At 44.7% G+C, this 25,460-nt stretch overlaps 1 protein-coding gene across 3 annotated transcripts in view; it reads left to right on the top strand.

Annotated features, from left to right (window-relative positions):
* Positions 1 to 763: 763 nt before the first annotated feature.
* ACKR3 (atypical chemokine receptor 3) overlaps positions 764 to 25,460 on the top strand; it is a 30,486-nt gene continuing 5,789 nt past the window's right edge. The window contains exon 1 of one of the 3 annotated variants that reach the window (XM_084642628.1): positions 764 to 828. The gene's annotated coding sequence lies outside the window, so the exon portion shown is untranslated. Of the gene's footprint in view, positions 829 to 20,211; positions 20,329 to 25,460 lie in introns of those variants that run through there. The other 2 variants (XM_084642625.1, XM_084642626.1) reach the window with 2 other exon arrangements.

Here is a 25,460-nt window from a genome sequence, read left to right as displayed (position 1 = left end):
TTAGGACTGTAGTTTGCATTTAACTATGTAAGGTTATTTTGTTAGCCAGCCAAGCAAAAACCTGCTAGATCTTTAGAGACTGATTCTTGCCTGTAAAATTCTCTGCAAAATGAGGCAGCATTTCCAGAGCTATTTGTAGCTAGCTTTTACAAATATGTTTGCTTGACTCACCAGAATAGGCGTTAGTAAACTGGTTTGTGGTTTCCTTTTGGATACCTAATCAGTGATGAATTTATTTCAGAAGAGCCTTCTTAAATGCATCCTGCAACTCTGTAAATCTAACCTTTCCTTCCAATCCTTAAAATGCTGCTGTCTCCTTTCTAACAGTATCCAAAGTTCAAGTATCTGGCTTTAACTTTTAAGCAAGTATCTTAAATGGGCCTGATTCTGACTGTCACAATTGTAACTTCACTGACTTATCTGGAATTACTGCAGATTTCCATTTTTAAAGATTATCCCTGAAAATTAAACACAGATCAGTGCCCCCCCCCTCCACACACACACAAAGATGCCTCTGGTGTAGCTGAGATCAGGATTCTGGTCTTTTCTTTTCGTACCTTCTAGTGGTGGAAAATGATTTGGCTCCTACAAGACGGAAATAGAGCCCCTTGGTTGAACCTCTCCTGTTTGATATTCATTAGTAATATTGCGCTTTGAAAACAATTACATTCATTTTTATTTTTTTCCTCCCAAGTGAAGTTAGTGCTGTTGAGAAGTGCTGGATTGGCAGCCCTGGAAGCTGAACTCTTCTACTTGTTTACAGAGCCCGGTGGGAGAAGCTATTTCCTAGCAGGACAAGGTGGAGCCCATTTGCTGACATAAAGGAAGGTGGGTGTTTCATGATCTCTTTTTAGTCCTTGTGTGCATCCTGGTGTGTTGTACAGGTAAGAGACACAACCCCATCTCCCGTAGGTTACATACCCATCCTTCTCCTTGCCATAGCAACCTGTGATGGCGTGTGTATCCCCACACAGGCTTTGAAGGGGTTAATGTGGGCCTCAGAGGCCAATTAACATACTTGGCTGCCCCGTGTGACAGAGAAAGCCCAGCCTAATTGATAATGTAGCCTAGCTGGGGAGGGACTGGGTGGTGATTATAAAGCCATGGAATTTGAAGCAGAAAGGGTGCTGCAGGGAGAGAGTCTGTAGTCACTTTTTGGGGGAGAGAAAAGGTAGGAAGGTGTCCAGGGAGGCAGGGAGAAATGTGAGGGAGTAGACCTTGATTGCCAGATACAGGGCCTCTGGGCTTGAACCCCAGAGTAGAGGAAGGGCCTGGGTTCCCTGACCAGCCACCAGGGAAAGTGGGGTGAAACCCCCTTGAGGCTTGTGTAAATGGAAATCATGCCTCACCAATCCATTAGAATTCTTTGGGGGGATAACAAACACGTGGGCAAGGATGATCCAGTGCATAATGTGTATTTGGTCTTTCAGAAAGCCTTTCACAAGTTGCCACACTAAAGGCTCTTAAGCAAAGTAAGCTGTCATGGAATCAGAGAGAAGGTCCTCTCATGGTTTAGTAGCTGGTTAAAAGACAGGAAACAAAGGGTAGGAATAAATGGTCAGTTTTCACAATGGAGAGGGGCAAATAGCAGGGTCTCCCAGGAATCCGTCCTGAGACCAGTGCTGTTCAACATATTCATAAATGATCTGGAATAACTGAAAAGTTAAACAGTGATGTGACAAAGTTTGCAGATGATACAAAACTAATCATGATAGTTAAGTACAAAGCAGACTGTGAAGAGTTAGCGGATGACTCTACAAATGTGGGTGACTGGGCAACAAAATGGTAGATTAAATTTAATGTTGATAAATTCAAAGTAATACACATTGGAAAACATAATCCCAACTAAATCTACAAAATGATGGGGTCTAAATTAGCTGTTACCATTCAAGAAAGATCTTGGAGTCATTGTGGCTAGTTCTCTGAAAACGTCTGCTCAATGTACAGTGGCAGTCAAAAATGCTAACTGGATGTTAGGAATGATGAGGAAAGGGATAGTTAATAAGAAAATATCATAATGCCAGTATATAAAGCCATGGTAGGCTCACACCTTAAATATTGTGTGCAGTTGTGGTCATGCCATCTCAAAAAAAGTTATATTACAAACGGAAAAATGGCAGAGAAAGGAAACAAAAATGATTACCAGGTATGGAACAACTTCCATATAAGGAGAGATTGAAAAGACTGGGACTGTTAAGCTTAGAAAAGAGACAACTAAGGGGAATGTGATAGAGATCTATAAAATCATGAGTGGTGTGGAGATATGAATGAGAGAGTGTTATTTACCCCTTCACATAACACAAGAACCAGGGATCACGCAGTGAAATTAATAGGCAGTAATTTAAAACAAACACAAGAAAGTACTTCACACAATACACACTCAATCTCCTGAATTCATTGGCAGGGGATGTTGTGAAGGCCAGAAGTATAACTGGGTTAAAAAAAAATTAGATAAATCAATGTAGGATAGGTCCATCGATGGCTATTAGCCAAGATGGTCAGGGATGCAATCCCATGCTCTAGGTGTCCCTACAACTGATAAGAGGAAATGTTTTTTAACACTGGGCCTAATTATCCAGTAGAACTCTTTGCTGCAGGAGATCAATGATGCCAAGATCTCAGCAGGATTACAAAATGGTATTTGCACAGGGAATAAGACTATCAAATTATGATGATGAATCAAAGAGTTTTGCAAGGAATGTAAACCCTCATACTTCAAGAGATAAATCACCCTCTGGCTCATGGGAGTTGGGAAGAAACATTCCCTGGGGGCAGGTTGTCCCACAATTGCCTGCTGCAGGGCTTCTTGCACCTTCCTATGAAGCAGCTGGAACTGGATACTGCCAGAGACCAGATACTAATCAGATAGGTCTGATCTGGACTGGCAAACCCTGTGATCCAAGTGTGACAGACAGAGTTCAGATATAACTAACCAGTGTTCAGATATAACGAACCAGTGTTCTGTAATGGGTTCTAAAGTAACTCTTTGCTCCAAGCATTGATGTAGCATTGCTTCCCTCAGAGTAAATAATGCCCCGTTGAGCTGCTGGTGAGGTTGTAGGGAGGATGCTAGTAGTCTCCATTCCGTCCATCCCTGGAGGAGAGATTTGTTCTGTGAATTTCTTTACTGAAAAGCTTTTGTGAAATTGCACTGATTGGCTGTGAATATTCATGTACATGTACATAACGTACAGCGGGAGGGAAGCAGGAACCGTGTAACACTGTTAATTGCAATTTAATGTGTTAATTCTCACACTGTTTTCTCATTGGTAGCAAAAGAATCCCAATTAGTTACAATTTCGCTTGATTCAGGAGTGAAGTTATCAACAGTTTAAAATATGCAGACCTGTGAAATGCTGAGTTTGAATATTGCATCCCTTATAAATATTTTATCTTATCTGCAAGATTCCAAGAGTCTCTGAGGCGTTACTTTGGCAATTCCACCTTTTTTCGTTTAACAAGTGAAATCCTGACTTAATGTTCAGCTCTATTGTGTAGCTTATTGTATACGTTTCAGGATCAAGTGCTGTACTATCTAACTAGAAATCATGCAGTGGCACACAATGGGGAAAACCAGTGGAACAATTCACTTTTTAAACAACAGATTCCCTGCTCAGAATTTGAAAGTCTGTGCACGGTAAACTAGAGCTGTGCAAATAACCATTTTTTTTGCTTCAGTGGCCAAACTGACAAATCATGAAATCATCATGAAATCTCCGCAAATCAAAAAATTTGATTTGGGGAGATTCAGAACAATTTTTTTTTTAAATTTTCAGTGACCCAAAAGAGGTTTAGGGTTTTTTTTGTTTTTTGTTTATACATAGATTTAGGTCAAATGTTTGAGTTAAAAAGAAACTTTTTGGTTTTTCCTTTTTTTAAAAAAAAAGTGTAATAAAATCAAAATAAAATTGGAAACAAATGTCATTTTGCATCAGACTTTTTGACTTTTCCAAATATATACACGTAAAATCAACGGAACAATTCCATGAATTCACCACAAATTTGCAAAATATCTTGGTCAGCCTGAATCTGCATTTATTTTTTTTTTTAAGCAGAAAAAAAGTTTTGTCTGAAAAGTTTCACCCAGCTGAATAACAACCAGTTTTACAGACCAGATTACTAGGTACTAGCGCAGTTTGTAAGATGGCCACATGCTTGGACCTTGTTTATGCTATCATTTTCAGAGTAATCTTCTCACCATTGGATCGTGCAGCTCCACAGATCGTAGGTAGATGGGACACGACCATGTTACTTAGATCTACCCTGCAGAGAGTTAGATGAGATGTTGGTGAAAATGTCTGTGCCCTATTTGCACTAGGACTGATGGAGCTGCACCAGGGGTAGTGCAATGGTGGCAGATTCCCCAGGAAAGACACAGTCTTTTTTGCTACCAGGGTCTAGAAGTATACAGGGCACCATTCACCATTGCCCTATCCCTAATGTAGACATTGTCACCATTGCAAAATGAATATAAAACACCACTATTCTGATTTGATAGTGTTTTACATCCATTTTGCACTGGTGACAATGATTACACTAGGGGCAGGGCAATAGTGAATCGGGCTCATGTGATCTTCACTGCAGAGTTAACTCAGGTGATCAGCATTTGGGTGTGAACGATCACACTGGAAAGCCCTGCTTGAGTTACTGAGTCTTCACTGGTGCTGCACTCGCCTGTGTGTGCTGCTCGGAATTCTGGGAGCATATCCAACGGTTCTGTGTGTTACAGTAACCTGAGATGCTCTGTGATTCCCAGTGAATTATGGGAGAACTTCTCTGTCCTTCTTGGCAAACGGAGGGTGAGGGGAATTGTGGGAAGGAACTGGAGGATGATCAGCATTTGGGTGATTTAGCCTGCACCCTCACTTCAAAGTGGCTGAGTTAATAGCCCAAGTGAAAGCCTCAGTCAGGCCTTAGCCTACAGGCCCAGATGAACCAGCTAACCTGGGTTAAAAGTGCAACTAAACTCCAGTGACAAGGTTTTGTGTGTGGACAAAATGGGAGGGGGGTTAGGGGCCACAGCCTGGTAAGAGCCCAAGTTAATGCTGCAGTGAAGACATACCCTTCGTAGTCTCTGCAATTTTTTCCTTATATTTCTGGGGCTTGAGTCTTCTCCAATTTATCACAGTTTTACACCAGTGTAACTTTGTTTTACACCGTGTAACTGACCTCAGCAATACCAATTTTACACCAGTGTAACTGACCTCAGCAATATGACTCCTGACTTACACCCATGTAAGCAAAAGATTTTATATTATGCTGCTTTTGTTCATGAACTAAATGATCCCTTAGAATTCTGTCAAATTTATAGAAGGTGAAACATTGAGATGAATATCAACATCATTCTGAGCAAACAGAAAGCAAAAATGGTGGTTTGAGACACCAGTTTTTCCTGAGATCTTACAAATGGAGGGGGAAAAGAAATCCTCTTTCTTAATTTTACATTATGTTTCCCCCATACATCCTTTCCCTCCTTTGCAGTATGGGAATAGTCAATGTGGGATGATTTACAAATAGCTTTATCCAACAAAAGGAAAAAGTACAATGAAGGAGGGGAAATCCTGGTCCCAGTGACGATGGTACATCTCCCAGTGACTTCATCAGGGGCAGGATTTCATCCTAGAATTGCGAATAGTGCAGTTTGCACTTCCCTCAACCATAAACCACAAATAATGCTTGGAGAGTTATTACTTTCATGTGCAGAGTTGTGCTTAGAGCATGTCCTCTGAGATCTTTCCATGGGGATCCATATAAAATACCTCTCCTGAAAGCTACCCGGTATGCAAACAAAGGAACTCCATCCAATGCCTGTAACAAAAAGCCTTCACATATGCATACAAGCCCAGACCTCTCATTGCCAGCCTGTGTAAGACATCAGTGCGATTAAACAGGATTGAGATGCTTTTACCACATGGGACACTGAGAATGCTACTTGGTGAGCGTCTTTCTCAGAATTCTGCACCAATGAAAATTGTCCTCTTTGTCATGGAGTGAATGAAAATTGTTGTTGTTCCCTTCTCCTTGGATTTATGTTAACACTGGGTTTAACTAGGCTGGATCCCTTACTTTATTGTAGTGCAAACAGTAGTCAGTGGCTTGTCAGTTGAGATCGCCTGAATTTGTTTTAAGGTTGAGTCAACTCTCCCTGACCCAAGGCTGAACTAAATCACATTCCCTGAAGATTCCCCCACAGGATATCAGATTCGAAGACAGAATGACATATATAACGAGCTCCTGTATAAATCTCCCCACTGTATTTTCCACAGTATGCATCCGATGAAGTGAGCTGTAGCTCAGGAAAGCTTATGCGCAAATAAATTGGTTAGTCTCTAAGGTGCCACAAGTACTCCTTTTCTTTTTGCGAATACAGACTAACATGGCTGCTACTCTGAAACCGGTTCAGTTCAGTTACAACAGAGTCCTTGTTGAATTGAGCAAGGCAGCAGAGCTGTTCCTTTGCTTTTGTAGCAGGGCCCTCAGTTGGGGAAACTCAAGGACAGGTTCCTATGCCTCCCAGTGACTTCTCCCCATACAGTGGAATTATCAGTTGCATTCCTTGTATTTGCTGTCCAGAGAGAAGTGGTTGATGCCTTCTTGCATGGATATTTATGTAGAAAATATTAGGCTGAGGTCTAGTGTGACAGCTTTGTGGGACTCTATGTAAGAGCTGAAAGAAACTAACAGAATTTTTATTTCTGTGCTCTTTTTAAAAGAGAAGGAAAAGTGGGGAACCCCTGCGATACTGCCCATCTCCCACAATGTCATTATGGACTGATGTTGCATTGAAAGGTATCAATACTGCATCAGAGAGTAAGGACACAGACACCACAAAATTTTGGCTTCATGAATTTATCCCGGAGGACAAAGCTTCTAAAAAGAAGCCCGCCTTCTTGGTGTAAAAAGACTGGGTGCGTTTTTTATTAAGTGCAAAAAAAAAAAAATAACAAAACTATTAAAAGCTGCCCAGTAAACGTTGCAAAGGCAGGAAATTGGAATGCAAAGGTTTCTGCAGCAACAATTGACTTGGTTTTGTTGCACATAACCCAAATTCTCAGCTGGTGTAAATAGCTTTGGAGTTCTGAGAATTTACATCAGCTGAGAATCTGGCCCATGTAAGGTTTATTTCAACTGCTGTTTTTCTTGTTAAATGTGCAACTAAATATATTTAAGTTAATATGCAATCAGCACTCAATGGGAATGACTTAATATTTCTCTGTTAACCTTAGCGTTTGCATCTGTTGCTTTCGTTATTTTGGCTGTGCATGATGAACACATTTTTTGTAGTTAATCTCTTGTTTAACAAAATATATCTGCACTTAATAAATGGTCCTGATTAGATGTTGAATTTCACCCCTGACTGGGTTAAAGGGGCGAGTGTTTACTATGAGGACTGAATTGGCAAACGAAAAGATAAAAATGAAATCGCTTCTGCATGCGTGCGACTTTATTTGTGCAACTAATTTCATTAAAATTACCAGAACTATTCGTGTGCAAACATTTGTGCATGTGCATCCTGATTATGGGATTGGGGCCTTCATTTAAAAAACCCATATTCTTATGGTTTTAGAAAGTTTTGCAGAAACCCTAAAATTATCCACAGCTCTTTCATGCCCCCAATTCTCTCTAGTTCGTTATATTAGCCTAGGCCTACTGAATAAATTAAACTCCTAATTGACCGATCAGATTAAAAGGACACCATCAATTTGAAATCTTGTCAGGGTATGTCTTTACTGCAGAGTTTAATTTGAGTGTAGAGAACTTGAGTGAGTTAGCCTAGCTTGAGTCAGAGCAGCCACACTGCAGAATGATACTGGAAGAGTTGTAGGGTGACCAGACAGCAAATGTGAAAAATCGGGATGGGGTGGGAGGTAATAGGAGCCTATATAAGAAAAAGCCCCAAATATCGGGACTGTCCCTATAAAATTGGGACATCTGGTCACCCTAAAGAGTTGTGTTAGCAGTTGATGAGTTGTGCCGACTCAAGCTGTAGCCTACACCCCTTGGGGAGCCAGCCAACTCGAATGAAAAGCCAGTTCGAGTTAAGGGTTTTTGCATGAGGATGGGACTCATGTTAGGGGCAACACCCACATTATAATTTGAGCAGCGAAGACAGGCCCTCAGTTTCAAAGATAAAAGCACCTGCCTCTGAGGCCTCGCTACCAATTTTAATGGTTTTACAATTAAACATACCTACCTTTGTAAATGTTTTTCTGTTCTCTTTTGCTTATGTTAAAGACTCATGCAAACACAATAAGGCCCCAGTCCTGCAAGGAGTCCCCATGAGAGGGGATGATTTGGGCCTATATAATCCAGTGTATTTTTCCCCCTCAAAGGTGGTTGTGCTGAAGCACTGAAGTCAATGGGAGCTGCAGGTGCTTAGCACCTTGGGGAACCAGATCACAACATTGCTGGATTTGAGTACTATGTAGAAAAAGCATTATTATTTTTTTTTACATTATGGGAAATATTGTTAAGGTGGGAGGCACCAAGTGGTGCTGTTCCCTAGTCAAAAAATGTCCATGTTTTGTGCAGGGACTGTTCAGTCTCTGAAGAAATGTTGCATCATTGTCAGTTTGCTTTGTAATTCAGATTCCTTGTTGGGTGGGGTGGGGTGGGAACAGAGGGGGGAGAAGAGAGCAGGGGAGCTATGGCAAACAGCAAGAAAGCTGTTCTCTGCTTTAATCTCTCTAACTGGAATCAATTCTTAGTGCAGAGTTGCTCCTTTGGAACTGGGCATTGGTTTTTGATCTGAGATTTGAGAAAGGGTTTGCCTGTGTGCCATTTGTGACCACCTCTGTTCCAGGACTGGTGTATATGATACACTAACAAAAAAAAGATACCCTGACTTTATGTCACTGATTTCTCCTCCACCAGGAAGCTAACATGCAGGGCTATAATATCTGCTACCACTTTGCAGCAGGGTGACAATATTTCCCCTCCCAAATCTCATCCCTGGCTCTTTCGAAGAGCTTGATTCTGCAAGGTGCTGAGCACACTCATGGACCCAGCCAAGCATGTAGGCATGTGCCAAGTGTCTTGCTGGATTGGGAACAGTATACCAAGAATCTTGGAGAATTGAGCCCAGAAACAAGAACATAGATTTTCCTCATTGTGCAAAATAACTCACATTGCAGCTGAAACCAAGCATGGCAAAGGAGAATTATTCAGAGTATTATGATTAAGGCTAAGATTTTGTCATGGATATTTTTAGTAAAAGTCACAGACAGGTCATTGGCAAAAAAGAAAAATTCATGGAAGCCGTGACCTGTCCGTGACTTTTACTAAAAATATCCCTGACAAAATGAGGATCTGTGGGTCCCCACGCTGCCTGAAGCGGAGCAGCTGTGCAGGGGCTAGGAGTCACCTGCAGCAGCTGGGGGCTGCGGGGTACCCCTGCTGCCTGCTGCTCTGGGCATCGCCCTGCTACCCATGAGGGCTGGGAGCTGTGGGGCACAGTAGCTTGGAGCTCCAGGTCCTCGCAGCTCCCTGCCCCTGTGGTGGTGTGGGACCCTGCAGCTCCCGAGCACCGCAAGCTGAGGTCACAAAGTTTGCTAGAAGTCACAGATTCCGTGACTTCCGTTACTAAATTGTAGCCTTAATTATGATCAAATAAAACTGGTGGGGAAATAACTGGAACAGTTTTGTAACCTTTCGCATTTGCAGCATTTATTATCAAACTAGAGCAAATAGCGTCATGATTAGCAATGAAAAATTACTTGGTGTTAGAGTTTACTTAATGTTGTCAGTAAGTCACATATGGAACATTATTAACCTGATTCTCAGCTTCTGTAAATGGGTTAGCTCCATTGACTTCGGTGGAGCTGTGTCGATTTACAGTGGCTGAGAAACAGGCCCTATTTCTAAAAGCGCTTAATTATAATTTTGTCATTTTCCCCTGCCAAGGATATATTTGCTTTTCTTCCTAGAGGACTGTTTAAATATCCTACTTTAAAACAATGTCTTTTTCCTCCACGGAGAAAATATGATATGCCACTGTTGAATTAATACCTCCATGAAAGAGGAGTATGTTCTCTCATGATGTATCCGCTTTCTGTGTGATTTATGATTTCACGCATTTTAATTTCATGCAGGCATCTCTTTTTTAGTTATTTACCTCCTTACATCACTTTCTGCCCATTTCCCCCACTTTCTACCTCAATTTAAACTTCCTTTTCCAAGTGACTTTTTAACACTTGTTGCTAATGAAAGTTACAACCCAGCTTTCTATAGGCAGGGTTTTGTCAGAATCTACTATACTACTGATGCAAATATACCAGATTGCTAATCCCATTGTTCCCACAGAGACAATTCTGCATGGAGGGGAAATTTTTTTAAAAATAGTGCTTATATCAAAATCAATATATCTGAAGATTTAATTGCTACTTGCAGTAATTGCTGAAGGCAGAATTCTTGCTCAGAATCCAATTTTATCTCCCATGTGGTCACACACTTGTTCCTTTTCAAACAAATTACAATAATCTCTTTGACAGTAGATTATGAAGCCACAAATAACATATACAGGTGCCACCTTTATTTAGTGGAGGAAGGGTAAAATGGAAATGGACTGTGAAGGAGACAGCCATCTTCAATAATTATTAGCTACATGGGAAATATTCTTAATTACAGGGATATAGATTTTTCTTTAAAGCTCTCTTTGCACTGAAGACAGTATGTCCATTTCTCTGCCTTCCCCCCTTTCTTGGCCTACTGCAGCAAGTTGGAATGCAGGCTACACCTGGTTTGGGGCTTTCTGGAAACTTGCTAAAAATGACATAATTGCAATTCTTTATGTGATTGATAGAGGGTGTCCTGTGAGGTAGCTGGATCCAGATATTAACCTCTCTAGTGTGGTTAAGCTGCAGCTGCTAATGTAATAATACCTAACTCTTATACATCTCTTTTTTCATCTGTAGATCTCAGAGCTTTACAAAGGAGGTCAGTATCATTGTCCCCATATTGCAGATGAGGAAACGGAGGCACAGAGCGGTGAAGTGACTTGTACAAGGACACCTCTCAGGCCAGTAGCAGAGCTGGGGATAAAATTCAAGTCTCTAGTCATGGAGAGGAAGCATTGCCAAGTTATCAGGAAAGAACTGAACAGTGCAGCCAAAAACTGGGCTGGACCATTGATTTTGACAGACACATGTAATACACTCCATGGCATAATTAAATTCACATTGTTCCCTTTTCCCCATTAACCCTAAAAGGACAAATACTGAATACAGAGGGAGGAGTTAATGCCTGTACAGGAGGTTCAAACCTCACTGTTGACACACATTTTTTCACAAGTGTCGCAGTATTTTTTTTTCTGAAAGCTCTAGCTCTTGGAGTCCTGGGATTACATGAGAACTTAGGCTTTCATTAAAAAAAAAAGTTTCTGTGTTGTTTATTGCTGAGAACAGCTTGGAATGTGACCCCAAGGGCTCCCAGATCTAGAATTCAAATAGAAACCCTCTCCAATTGATCGTTTCGTGGAACCTGACTACTGACATGTAATGCTTGGGTTTGGCAATAGTACCGTCCAGCAGTTTGAGCGCAGACTCTGGCCACTAGGGGGTATGGCTGCTGTTCCCAATTCTGCTACAGACAGGGAGTCAGTGCCTGCATTTTCCCCTTCAGTAAAACTCACTTTCCCTGTTTAAAAGCAATCAGGCCCTTTCATGGTGACCTTTGGCATTTTACTTTATCTGCTCTGTGCCTCAGTTGCTCCATCGATAAAACAGGACTAATACCTTCTGCACAGAGAGCTGTGCGGCTTAAATGTTAACATTTTCTGTTAATGATCCTTTAGCGCCTTCCATGGGAGGGTTGCATGGAAGCACACACCGTTACTACAAATAGCTACTTAGCTCTAGCACCTTATAGCAAACAAGCGTTCTTCTTTAAAGCTGCTCATAGGTAAAAAGAGCCCACCACACCTTCGAGAAACATTTTACTTAGGTTGTGAGCTCTCTGGGGCCAGGGCCGGGTGTTTGTTCCATGTTAGGTCCTGCTGGGGCCTCCTAGCTGCTACTGACATTCAAATAATAATATTTAGAAATCATTTTGCTCATCTGTGATATAAATGTCAAGCAACAAATTAGGCCAGCAGGCAAGGTCCATGTGTTGGGAGCAGATGAACTCGTGGGGCCCATGTGGCCACATGCTCAGTGCTCTCAGTTGGGGCCAGACTCTCAAAAGCAGCTCAGCTCCCATTGAAGAACCTAAAGCAGGTAGGTTTGGAAAAGACCTCAGCACTCAGTAGCTCCTGTTGTGACGCCTATTGGCAGATTTTCATGTGCATCCAGAGTGCTCAGCTCTTTTGAAAATTTGGCTCCGACTGCAGGGGGAAGAGTTCTGGTCCAAAACCCACTGGAGTGTTCTAGGGCCTGGCCCCATGACTTCAAGGGACTTTGTTCCCTAAAGGCCTGCTCCACAGATCCAGTTTTCACACCAGGTGCCATTACTATCTATAATAAGGGCAATACAGACTACACATACCCTGCGATAAACATGGCTGGACCCAGGCCTGCTCCACTGGTGGTTCTGCAGTTGCAAAAATTGCAGCAGGAGCAGGAAGAGATATGGCCTTATCTCCAGTAGATTTGCTTTCCCCTTTTGTTACTCCACTGGTGACAGAAATATGTCCAGTGTAGGCAAGGGACAGGTGGCCACCAGCCTTCTAACTGCCTAATGAAGCAGCTTGGTCTAGTGCACAGGGCACTGGGGTAGGGCTCAGGAGAGCTGGGGACCGGGCCTCGTCTGGAGTCAGCTGTCATAGCTCCACAGTCAACAGAGCAATGACACTTTACACCAGGATCTAACCCCCTGGGGTCTAATCCTAGCTCTGCTATTGACCTGTTGCACAACCTCTGGCAAATCTCCATGCCTCTCTTTCCCACCTCTTGTCTACTTCAATTACAATCTCTTTAGGCAGGGACTACTTCTCAGCACATACAGCACCTAGCACAACGGGGCCTCAGTCTCTAAGTGCTGCCGGGGTACAAACATGATAATAATAATAGATATACTCAGAGCAGGGTTAGACCATAAAGGCTGCTTGATGGCCTTTGCTAGAATTGCCACCATCTGGGAAGCTGCGCTGGTGATTGGAGCAGTAGGGAATTTTGGGGACAAAGCCTGGAATGGAACAGGAATGTGTCTAAAGTTGTCCAGAAGGCATCAAGCAAGTTTGTAAAGTCTCTATATAAATGAACAAAAGCCAGGAAATTAACATTTACTGCGGACACGCTGCCTTTGCTTCATGCTTTTGTGCCTCTTTTTATCCAGAATGGTCTGAGTGAGAGAGAATAACAGCACTAACTTTGGATTTCCTGACTTTTGTTGGTTGCTGCTTAACCTGATTTAGATATAGGCTTAGTGTGAGTATTTTCTGTTGTAGAGAGTCAGGTGAAACTGAAAAGCACCACAGCCATTCTTAGCCCAGATAAAGTTTACTTATTTTTAATTTCTATCTTCAAAGAACTTCACAGAAATGGGTCTGTAAGTAGTGATTTTCTTTTTTAATTAGTCTGGTCATTTGTATGGTTCTTCCATCCATCATCACAATTACGTTATAATGCCCATGTCAGGGAGAGAACAGAAATCTAGATGGCTTATAAGAGAGAGGAAATTAATATTGATTTTTTGGTACTGACTCTCATTATGAAGATCATAGTAGGTTATATTAATTCTGCGTACCTGCCCCAATCAGAGCTTGAGTTGAGTACACAGAGTTTACAGTCCGTCGTTGTGTCTTCATGCTCGCAAAGGCTGTTGTTTTGTTTTGTTGTCTGAGAGAGACCTGGGCATGTTGCTGGCTGTGTTTATGCTTTGGACGACAGTAACAGGGCTGGCCAATTTACTGTGTTATGACACTGGATATATGATGATGTCTCTCTCCGAGACCCACTCTCACAAATGTGTGACGCTGTTCAATCTTGCTCCTGCTTCATGCCAAGTCTCATGCTGTGCAAATTACAAATATTTCCATGTCTCTTTTAAATGTTTTTGTGCTCTTGAGACAACCCCTCCCCTCCAGTTATTTATCACACCAAAAATCTTTCCAGCACTTGTGGCTGCCAAGTTACATTTCTGTACTTGATTAAGCAGGGCTGGGATTGAGTGCCCATATACTGGCCCATTAAAAAGGGAAGTTTAAAGAGAAAGCAACATTTCCAGTCCGTGTTTCTAATACAATCAGAAGGTGGGTGCTTTCTGATTTGCTCCTGTGCCTAAACATTAGTGGCTCATACTGACAAGCAGCGTATAGTATAAGCATTAGACTGGTACTCAAAATACCTGAGTTCAATTCCCATCTCTGCTATGGTCTCTCTGTGTGACCTTGGTTGAGTGGCTGTAAAATAGGGGTAATCCTCCCTTTGCCCAATTTCTATATATTGTTAGCTCTTTGGGCCAGGGACTGTCTCTTAGTACATTTTACGTACAGTGCATAGCACAATGGAGCCCTGATCTCAGATAGGAGTTTCCATAACAGTGATGATGATGGTTTGAGAATGGCGGGGTAAAAGAGCCCCTGTAAAAGGCCCATCGAGAGTCAACTGGGCAACGCCTGATCTGTGTGAAACCAAATGGGATTATCGGCTCTTACCATTCACTAGCGGCTAGTGGTCACACTCACAACAGGCTAGGCACTTTCCACATTAAAATAATGTCCTGGAGATTACTGTTTTGTTAACTGAGGTCATATGGATCTCACAAGCCTGAGAGGAAGGAACGGGGGAGTTGCGGGGGCGGAAGGGGGCTGCTGTCACCTTGGGGGCCCCACATGTAATCTAGACGGCAACCTGCAGCTGCCTGCATCTTTCATGCGTAGATGGAGCTTGTGGATATACAACTATTCGACATTGGTGAGGCCTCATCTGGAGTACTGTGTCCAGTTTTGGGCCCCACACTTCAAGAAGGATGTGGAAAAATTGGAGAGAGTCCAGCGAAGGGGAACAAAAATGATTTGGGGACTGGAACACATGACTTATGAGGAGAGGCTGAGGGAGCTGGGATTGTTTAGCCTGCAGAAGAGAAGAATGAGGGGGGATTTGATAGCTGCTTTCAACTACCTGAAAGGGGGTTCCAAAGAGGATGGCTCTAGACTGTTCTCAATGGTAGCAGATGACAGAACGAGGAGTAATGGTCTCAAGTTGCAGTGGGGGAGGTTTAGATTGGATATTAGGAAAAACTTTTTCACTAAGAGGGTGGTGAAACACTGGAATGCGTTACCTAGGGAGGTGGTAGAATCTCCTTCCTTAGAGGTTTTTAAGGTCAGGCTTGACAAAGCCCTGGCTGGGATGATTTAACTGGGAATTGGTCCTGCTTCGAGCAGGGGGTTGGACTAGATGACCTTCTGGGGTCCCTTCCAACCCTGATATTCTATGATTCTATGATTCTAACCACCCGCCCGTATCAAGAGGCAGCATGGCATACAAGAGCCGCTAGTCTCTAAGTGGTGGCAGATGGAATGTTCATGCAAATTAGATGTGGCCCCCAGTCTCGTGGCATGTTGCCAGCATGGCGCCTCTCCCCTCTCCCTCCGCCCGTTTCCCCCCCCCCCCGCCAGGCTGAGCAAAATTTGGGCCCTGACATCTCGGTGACTCTGCCTGCCGCGACCAAGAGTGATTTAATGTTGTATCGTTTTAAAGTTTTCCGCCAAGCATTTCATCTGTGAGTGCCAAGCACAATCTGGCTTTCATAAGGGATGTGTTCGCCTGCCCTGCATGAGGAACGCAGTCCCTGAAAATGATAGCTCGAGGGAGGAGAGTGGAAAATTAGGCACAGCTAGGGCTGGCTGGAGTGTCTGAAGAAGGCTGCCAATGATTCGTGAGCGGCAGCCAGGCCAGTGCTGGGTATTACTGGGCAATATATTCAGCTTGTTTTTTTAAAAGGCTAGAACACTTCCAACAGCGGATCTGTCTGGTTCCTAGCAATCCAGGGAAGGAGAGTCTGTGCTCTTTGCTGAGTGCCTATGGATTCCTTTCCTGCCAGGATATTTTTTGTGTCAGGCTTTTGGGCCCCCTTTCGGCAAGGCACTTAAGCATGTGCTTAGTTTTACACATGCGGCTAACCCCATCCCTATTCACCAAAGCACCTAATCACAAGCTGAAGCCAACAGATATAAATAAGCGCTCAAAGTTAAGCAGGTGCTGAAATGCTTTGCTGCATAGGAGCCTTGGAGATTAGTAGGCTCCTCCGTGCCCGCTCCAGCAACAAACCAAGGAGGGAAAGGGAAACTAAATACATTTAATCAGAAGTGCCCCATCTGTGAAGCAGAGGTAGGGCTGCTCCCTCACTCAATGGGTGTATTGCATGTTCTGAAGAGCTCTGCAGGAATAATGGGACACCGGCAGGTCAAGGATCTCCACAGAGAGAGCTGGTGCCTCTACACTACACTCCGGCTCCTCACAGCCTCATTACAGCATGGCTCCTTCAGCCTCTGTACGGCCACACAGCGCTTGACAGTCCCTGTCCCCCAAACCTGCCCCAGAGGGGTCTAATGCCTGTGGGCTCTGCCCTTTCCCCAGTATCACCCCCTTCTGATCTGCAGGGCCCTGCGAAGTGGCTTCCTCAGGATCGGAAAATGGGGACGATGACTAGGGTTGCCAGGTGTCTGGTTTTCAACCGGAACGACTGGTCGAAAAGGGACCCTGGCGGCTCCTGTGAGCACAGCTGATCAGGCTGTTAAAAAGTCCAACTGGCAGCGCAGTGGGGCAGGCAGGCTCCCTGCCCGGCTCTGTGCGGCTCCTGGGAAGTGGCAACATGTCCCTCCATGGCCAATGGGAGCTGCAGGAGTGGCACCTGTGGGCCGGGGCAGTGCGCAGAGCCAACTGGCTGCCCTTCCACTTAGGAGCTGGAGGGACATGTCACTACTTCCTGGGAGCCGCCTAAGGTCAGTGCTGCATGGAGCCCACACCCCGAACCCCCTCCTGTGCCCCAACCCCCTGTCCCAGCTCAGAACCCCCTCCCACACCCAAACTCTCTCCCAGAGCCTGCCCCCTCCTGCACCCCAACTCTCTGTCCCAGCCTTGAGACCCCTCCCTCACCCTGAACCCCTCATTTCTGGCCCCACCACAGAGCCCAAACCCCAAGCCCAGAGCCCATACCCCCTCCTGCACCACTACCCCAGCCCTGAGCCCCCTCCCACACTCCAAACCCCACAGCCTAGGGCCTCCTCCTGCACCCCAAGCCCCTCATCCCCGGCCCACTCCAGAGCCCATACCCTGCCCCACACCCCAAACCCCTGACCCAGTCTTGAGCCCCCTCCCTCACCCTGAACCCCTCATTCCCGACCCCACCCCAGAGCCTGAACCCCAGCCAGAGCCCTCACCCCCTCCCACACCCCAACCCCATGCCACAGCCCGGTGAAAATGAGTGAGTGAGTGAGTGTGGGGGAGAGCGAATGGGGGGAGGGGGGGATGGAGTGAGCAGGGGCGGGGCCACAGGGCAAAGGGCGGGACAAGGGTGTTCAGTTTTCTGCAATTAGAAAGTTGGCAACCCTGACAATGACACTATGTGGCCAGTGTTTCTTCCCACTGCTCCGCCCAGCTCCACCCACACTGGCCACCCTAAACATGCAGAGGTGGAGGGTATAATCGGACCAGAATTGTGGGTGGGGGAACAGGGCAAATTTTGCTCTCCTACAGGTATAAATTTGGAGTAATTTCACCTCCTGCTGAGAGTAGAATGTGGACTTATGGAGTCCTGATTGCTGGGAAAGGAAGAGGCAGTAAAAAGCCCAGTTAAAACAGAAATGCTTTTTAAGGAGAACGAAGATGTCCTGGTGGTTAATAGGATGTTTTTAGCCAGAGGCTCTGTATATACAACAGTAAATAAGCTTTTCTTTCCCATGGACTTTTGTTTGGGGTACTCTTCTTAAAAGCTCCTTCTAGCATTACATAAAGTAACAGAGTCCCTTTCTCACCCTGTGTGTCCTGAAGGAGTAGCTGCTGTCCCCAGAGAATCTCTTGAAGGTGGAGGGTTTCATTCAGGCTCTTTCTTGAGCAGCAAAATAGATTCTGGTTTAAGAACACGTTGGCCAACAGATTTTAGCTAATGTTCTTCATCACTAATGTAGATAGGGTGAAACATCATACAATATATTTGCTGGTGGTGGTCACCCCCAGGGTTTAAAGGTGCTAAAACTTGTCTACGCTAGTGTTTTTAAAAATGCACCGGTTTAAATGTCTTAGCTAACCTTTTTAGCTACACTGGACAAGGGCTCAGGTACAGAGCCACTGGAGTAACGGAGAAGAACTTGGCCCTGCGGTTTTGAACTTCACTTTCCTTTCTCCAGCTGTGTGTGGCTCATTAGGAAAAAAAGAGAAGTGCAAATACATCATTTTACTATGCCTATTTTAGGAATACATAGGACTGCGTGAATACCTGAGTCAGATCATTTTTAGCTCTCAGCGCTATTTTCAAGCTTCAGCAGTTGTGTACTCACATTGCACAATTTATATTTTCACTCAAGGGAATTACTGCTTTGTTGGCAGGTAGATTACTGTCTAGTCCTAGCATCTACCCCCAGGAAGGAAAAAGATCAAGCTGTGTTGCAGTGTTTTCAACTGAGCTGTAGAACTGAATCCATACAAATGGCTTTTTATACTTTGCTTGGGCATTGCAAAATGCAGCCTTTGGTGCCTAATGGGACATTTTCATGATGTGTTTTCATTTTAGTAACAGGGAGAGTGATGAGGTGAGTTAGCAAATCTTACACTTTGTCATCTTACTTTGGTCAGGTGTTATTTTTTCTTGCTGTGGGAGCAGGAAGAATGGTTGTGAGTTTACTGCCTCCTATTGTATAATCAGTTCACAATTTTCTGGTGTCAGGAGAACACTTGTAAATTTTTTTTTCTGACAAAAACTTTTTTTCTCTCCATTGCTGCTTTCTTATGTTGGAGGCATAGGTGCAGGAACTAGTGGTGTTGGGGGTGGTGCTGCTGCACCCCTTGGCTTGAAGTAGTTTCCATTGTATACAGGATTTACAGCTTGGTTCAATGGCTCTCAGCACCCGTACTGTACAAATCGTTCCAGCACCTCTGCTTGGAGGCTTTCTAATCACATAATGCCTGAACCTTGCAATCTCTGCGGTTAATTTTAGTGGATGTATAAAAATAACTTTTTTTTTGGAGGTGGGTGTGCTTTTTTTTAGGAGCCAAAATAGAATTGGATGGCAGTTTATTTCAGAACAGCCCTACAAAGTGTTATCTAAGTAAGGACTGCTTTGAATTTTATTTTTATCTTCATGTTAAAAAAAAACCCCAATCATCTTGTCTGAAGAGCTTCCGTGGCTTGATTTTTTAAAATGCTAAATTATAGATTCTCCGGTCTAAATTTTTAAGTGACTAATGATTTTGGTTGCCCATTTTGGGATTCCGTAAAGGAACCTGAATTTCAGAGGAAGGGCACTGAATACTTTCTGAAAACGAGGTGTCTTTAATTGGGCATTCAAAAATTAAAGCAAAAAAAAATCACTTGTTGGAATATTTTGCACTTGAAATTATGGCTCCAGTCCCCAAATTCGTTGCTTCCTATGGATGGAAATGTGAATTTTTTTTAAGCTGAAGTATCTTGGAATAAAATGTGAAGAAAAAAAAAAACATTTGCTGAACAGGAAAAACAAATATGCAACAATAACACAAATATTTATCCTTGATCAGCCAGGGAAAGAACATTAGCATTAGAAATTAGAATTTGGGCTCCTTCACAGATGAAAGAATACAAATGTCTTTCAGGTTTTTTAAGGCTGTTCCCTGAAGTGTGTTTCGAGCTGTACTGAAACTGTAAATGTGATTTGTACTTTACACAAGTGGTGATCCGTCAAATAAATTAAAAAAAAAGATATTGAAAAGCCACACAATACAGTGGGCTTTGAAGATTTCAAGAAATTGGCCTTAAGATCAAAGTCTTCAGCAGAGTTAGGAAATACACCTTTTCGTGTGTGCATGTTTGTTAAAGGGATCAAAGATCTATAGACACCCAAGACAAGACAAATATTTGATAATTGAAGGAGACAGGCTAATGTTGGCTTTGGGGCTTTTAGCAGGATGCAGGTGACAGATCCCACTCAGAGGGACCCTGGCTCAGCTGTACTCGGCTTTCCCAGGAAGGTGATTGTGCAGAACTGCCCAGGCAGGAAACAACAATCCTGCCTCAACTTTCCACCTCCCCGCCCCAAGGATTTTGGGCAGGAACCTACTTACAAAGCTGCCACCTAGAGGCGCTTTTCTGCGGTGTATATAACAGCGAGGCAGCTGGAAAGAGCACTCAGTCTCTTGAAAACGGCTCTGCGATCAGGGTCTGAAGGCAGGAGGAGGAGGGGAGAAGCCCGGCCGGTAGGTAAGGAAACGAGCTCTGCTCAGCGCTGTAGGGCAGGGCGAGAGAAAGGGAGAGCGTGGGAATGCGAAGCAGGCTGGGCTCCTGGGGCCCAACGCGTGCTTGCTCCTGGGGGGGAATTCACCGAGGCTGGGAAAGGTGGGGGCATTAGAGAGCTGCCTTGAAATGAGCATTAAACTGCAAACGCGGGCTGCTTTCGCTCGGTGGGGCTGGGGGGGTTGCCCGCCCCCGGGCGGAAGGCAAACCCAGTGGCCCGGGGCAGAGATCCTCCCAAGTGGCTTTGTTTTGCATTCGAGATTAGTCAGCGTGGATCTTGTATTGGAGAGAGTGACCTCTTACTCCAGTGCCGACTCCCCTCCTCGGGCTCTGACCTCCAGACCTAACCCCGCGGCTGGGGCCGAGTCTCGGGACGCGGACAGAGACAGCGCCCCCCCGGGCCACCGACATGCCTGGGTCGTTTGGGGGAGGAGAGCAGCGTGAGCGAGCAAGTTCCCGAGACTTGCTAGGAAAACCTGCCGCGAGTGGGAGCCGCGATTCTTTCCCCCGGGACTGGCTCGGGCTGGATCGAAATGCGCAACGTGCGTATTGCGGCCGCGGTCGTTAGCAGGCGTATTGGTGGGTAACTAACTGATGACACCCTCTGACCTCCCCTCCAATCCCGGGCGGCTCAGCTCCGGCAGCTGCAGGTCTCCAGGTTACCTAGAGTCCTGTTTCTGGAGGCCACCAGGGCGCCTCCGATTCGATCTGTTTGTCTCTCACTCTTACCTGACCTCTCCTTGGAGGCGAGAAAACGGAAGGGGAGCGCAGATGCCTTGACCGCAAACGCCCCTGTTTTAGTAAGCGAAGCCTTTGAGCGGGGCGAGGAGAGTTTGTTGAACCGTCGGCATGGGCTGTAGTCGGGCAGAGCCCCTTAAAGGAAGCCTGGGATGGGTGCGCAATAAACGGGAACTTCTGGGGGGTAATGAGGCGCTGTAAAGTTATTCCAGCCCGTTGTTAAAAGCAGCATAATGAGGTTTAAAAATGGGAGAGTGCCTCATTAAAGGGTTTATGGAGGCATTTGGTGACATTCCCCAAAGCTTGCATTCTGCCAAGATCGAAGGGCCGCGGTGGTAACTTTTTTGTTCTTTCTCTGACGCAGATGTTGCCTTTGTGTCTGTGCCTTTCTGAAGGCAAAACGTGGAGCTGAAGGAAGGGTGCATTGCATTTTATTTGCATGCCTAGCAAAGAAAGCACAGCCTGGCTGGAGTCTCTTCGCAACTTTTCACCAGCAGGGGGCCCGATTCACCTCCTGTTGAAGTTCGAGTGGGCAAAACTTCCACTGATCTGAATGGGAGCAGGATCGGGCCCGTAAGAGGGAACATATATATATATATATATATTTTTGCAATTCATCCTTCACCTTAGGAATGTTTCCAGGGAAAGTCATTGCCCGGGCTTCTAAATCAGGGTTAGCTCTTCTCTTCCCATTTTTGGGGTGAAATGTTTGAGGAATAAATACATCAGATATTGGATGCAAAAATGTAAAATGATGTTGCAAACCTCACCTATTCCTCCCATCCTGGGTGTGCGTGGGAGTCCCCCCCCCCCCCCATACCCCTAAAAAAAATCCTGTGGAATAAAAAGCATTCCCCCCGCCAGACTGATCTTACCCAAAGATATATGATGTTCTGTGAAATAATTCACACGATACAGAGAGAACGGCCCGAGTTAGCAGCAATCCTCAGAGGATCTATAAATATCTCCTAATGGGGGCCCATCAACTTTCTGGATTTGAAATGCCTTTAAATTCTGAACAGTAGCTTTTTGTGAGACTGTTTCAGGCATAAAGTCAAACTGTTTTCATCCATCGAGAGAATGTGGGAGCTGCTTGAGTGTAACACAAGTGGAAGAGAACGCAGGCTATCAGGGTAGGCAAAATGAGCAGCATAACTGTATCTAAGATGCTTATTTGTGCTCCAGCATCTCTCTCAAAACTATTATGCATAGCCACTGTCCATGCTTGTCTGAGAGGGACTTTAAAGGCCAGGCGTATTGATGGTGCAATGCAAACATTTGGCAGAAGAAGAAACTCCCTCTCCCTGGGTTTGAAGAGGTGGTGGTTTGCAACAATATCTTCCTGCCCCTGTTAACTCTGCAGCCAGCTCTGCTTTCAGTTCTACTCTGGGTTTCCCTCAGTGTACCTCCAGGGAAGTTAATGGGTCTCCTGTGGATTTCCACTGGTGTGACTGGGAACAGCTTGATTGTTTGGTAAGCGTTGGCAGCATGCTTTGCACTTCCCAAGAGAGGGTGCCTGCACTAAGAGTTCACAGGTGAAGGGCTTGACCCTGCAAACACCTACCGCTGAATAAAGTGCTGGCCTCAGACTCCGTAAGTGTTCCTAGGATCAGGCCCTAAACACCAAACCAGAAAAGACCCTGGGAAGACACAAGAAGGATTAACACAATTCTATTACATGCATACAGTAATGGCTGAGGGTTTTCAACACCACTGGAACTCACTCACCAAATAACATCTCATGATAGATTACCCCTATCAAGTGGGACAGCAACAAGTACTTACCTTGTCTAAATGCTTTTCGTAGCAGATAGTTTTTTATCAGCTCAAAGAAAGAGAGAGGAAAGAATGGGCGGGGCTAGGGAGTGGAGTGTAAAGCTGTCTGGAATTGGTTGGTTGAGACCCAGATAGTAGGAATGATTGCAGAATTGCAAACCAGAGTTAGCTTGGAGAAACCTCAGAACAACTCTTTGTTAGGGTTCCAGTGTATAGTGATGGGTCGGGTAGCTACTCTTCTCCTGTACTGATCTCTCTAATTTAAAACAGATTGTTCCTTTAAATGCAAGGTTACATCTGTTATCAGCCTTCCATGCTAAACCACCATCATGTCTAAAAAGCGAGCTGAACACGGAAAGAGCCAAATTGCTTTAGGCAGCCACACTGAGGGGACTGATAGGCTTTTTTCCACCCCCGAAACTAACCTGGGTGGGAATCTGAGCTCTTGTTACACAGCCAATCCCAGACTACAGACAGACTGGCCTTTGCATGCTGTAATCTCTGAATGAATATAGCTGTCAGGATTTCAATTCCAGCAGCTCCTCCCTGGCTGGGGATTTGAGCACAATGGACCATATCAGCTTTCTGGATGGAGTTCTTTTATCACTGACTGGGTGTGTGGGTTTATATAGAATCACACATGGAGGTACTCACACACACAGAGTAAAGGGATAGTGGCCTGCTAAGATTCACCAGATGTACAGGATGGCCCTAATTTGCATGCAGCAAGATCACAAGAGTCCTTATTTAATGAGTGGTCAAGATTGCATTGTTTTTGGCTTAGCTGGCTCACCAGACCAGACAGCCTTGCTATTCTAGGCTCAGTGCTGGCAGGTGGCCAGAGTCCTCAGGTCAGTTTAAGCTCTCTGCTTTCAAGGGATATTATGCTCCCATTTTTTGCATACATTTCACCAGGGAATAGTTACACAGTATGTTTTCTGTGACCCTGATGACCTAACACCATGCATTGCCTTGGTTTGTCTTAGATTACATTTGCTTACAAGTAACCTTAGAGGATTCCTAATGGTATGAGGATGATGTCTTCACCTTGATAGTTAACTTGGATCAGTGTCTTTGTTTGTGAAGTCAACAGTTCATTCAACTATTAATATATCTCCCTAGATCAGGTGATGCCCTTCCAGTTTGCAATTAGCATCCAAAGGAGAGGGGCTAGTGTTACAAAAGGGGTAAATGTGACCCAAAGGGAAATACTTTTGAAATGCGGCAGTATTGTCAGTCCCCACTCTTCCAAAATCACAAGTCAGACCCCCCTTTGAATCACATGATTGGCTTAACAATCATGAGATTTTTTTTTAAAAAAAATATCAGGGTGCGGTTTGCTTCCTGGGTTTTGAGGTGCTAGAGCATACAGGGGTCACATTTTCAAACTCTTCTGCACAACCATGAGGCCTTGAAGTGTTTTATTAAAAAATGAAAGTGGAGAGTCTCCTATAATCCTGCTGGCAACTGCAACTTTAACATTTTGACTTGGAACGGCAGATCGCTGAAAATAAACTGCTTTTTTATTTATTGCCCTCTCCCTGAGATGTCCCTGGCTAAGATATGGTTGGTGCTTTATTTCTTGAGCAATCTTAACGCCATTCACAGCCCTTGTGCTGACGACAAGATAGCCTCTCTATAGTACGTTTTATATGCTGATTTTTCCACATGGGACACACTGGAGCATGTGCCTTTAAGCCAGTGTTGTCTTAACTGAGCCTTCTAGTCTCCTCAGACCAAATACATTGCTGTTGTAACTCCCCTGATCTTGATAGCATAACACCAGAGAGGGATTTGGCCCATCTTTGGCAGATGGCTCATAAGCACACAGCACGCAGGTGGATAGTTTTGGCAGATGTGGATGAGAAATCCTCAGCAAAATCTCAGAGGCAGATGGGCTCAGAATGATTGATTTATTCGAGCAGAGACTGGCCTCTCCTGAGATGCCATAACAGCAAAGTGCAGGGAAGCCTGTCTTGTGCCCTCTGACTTACACGTCAGAATAAATCAAGAGGTCAGCATGAGCCTTCTCCCTGTGCTTTGCTCCAGTAACAGCAGTTATTACAAAACTCTGGTGGCCTGTTCTGAGAATTGCTGAGCAGCTGGAAGTCCAGCTGAAGTCAGCAGAAGCTACGGTTGCTCAGCACCTGGGAAAACTCGAACCCAATGTCTCCTGTCTATGGTACTTATCTGGCCTCCATCACAACACCTCGGTCTTTAATGCATTTATCCTCAGAGCACCGCTATGAGGCAGGGCAGGCCTATTCTCCCCATTGTACAGATGGGGGAACTGAGGCCCAGAGAGACTTGCCCAAGACACACCGGAAGGCTGGGGCAGGGCAGGGGATTGAACCCAGGCTAGTGCCTAACCACTGGACTATCCTTCCCCATGAAGGAGAAGGAAGAATATTGAACGGATCGTCTTCAATCCATTCTTGCTCTGTGACGAGTTTAATTCTCTTTATGTGAAATGAGACATGTTCTGCCTTTAGAGTGAATGGGACTTGGGCCAGATCCTCAGAGGGTTTAAATTGATGTCTCTCTATTGACTTCTGGGGTGGATCTGGCTCACTGTGTTTTGCAAG

This window comes from Lepidochelys olivacea (genome assembly GCF_965140295.1).
Source record: "Lepidochelys olivacea isolate rLepOli2 genome assembly, chromosome: 11".
Lineage (NCBI taxonomy): Eukaryota > Metazoa > Chordata > Testudines > Cheloniidae > Lepidochelys > Lepidochelys olivacea.
The sequence above is the reverse complement of the archived record's forward strand: the minus strand, read 5'-3'. Positions and strand labels throughout refer to the sequence as shown.